Raw genomic sequence first — 969 nt, forward strand, 5'->3', positions numbered from 1 at the left:
TAATTTAAAAACAAACACTAAACAATAATAAATACTAACCCGAAGGATCCCATCTTCCACCATGTTTAATTAGAATTGATACGTAATTGTCCATCTCAATAAAATCAATTTTTTTCAATGAAAAAAACCTTCAATTACTCGATTCTGGTAATTTTTTAGGCTGAAGAATTAAGAGAGAGAAACGTTGAAGAAAAAAAGGATATGATTTGAATTTTTATTTTATATTAACTGATTTTGAGTGAATTAAGGATAAAAAATATTGTTAATTTGTTTGGATCCCTTATTTCATTCTAATCATTAATTATCTACAATAAGTTCAAATTAAATTACAGGCCACAATTTCAGTTTTTTACTTTATTATTTCTAATTTCGTTTTTTTTTTTAATTTTAATTTATCTTTTTATTTATTTTTTAAGTTTTTTCCAATTAATAAAAACATTTTTTTTTATGAATTTGGTATAACCTGAAATTTTTAATGATATAGCTTGAAAATCTAAATCTACTGCTATACCTTGAAAATAGTACTATAATATATGCCATATATGAAATTTACACTAGTCACCTTGACCCATATTTACATTTTGAATTTTGATTGATATCATGCGCATCTAATACACATTATTATTTGTGGAATTTCAAGTTTTATGACACTTTTTGATTGTTATAATAAAATAATAACATAGCGAATATATAATAGTATGGAGTCAAAAGGGCAAAAAAATTGAGTGAAATTTTCAGAAGAACGACAAAAATAAGGTTGAAATCAAAAGGACAACAGTTAGACGGAAGAGTGACATTGTGAAAATTAATAGAGGAAGGCGCAGTGCCCCATGCACCTTACAATGCGTAAATTGACCTGCGACTTACAAGTAGCATGTCGCCTTGGGCCTTGTAAGGCTTCTCCATTAACTTTTACGGCGCCACCCTTCTATCTAAATGTTGCCATTTTGGTTTCAACCTTATTTTTTG

The sequence above is a fragment of the Solanum tuberosum genome, unplaced genomic scaffold (assembly GCF_000226075.1).
Source record: "Solanum tuberosum cultivar DM 1-3 516 R44 unplaced genomic scaffold, SolTub_3.0 scf00226, whole genome shotgun sequence".
Lineage (NCBI taxonomy): Eukaryota > Viridiplantae > Streptophyta > Magnoliopsida > Solanales > Solanaceae > Solanum > Solanum tuberosum.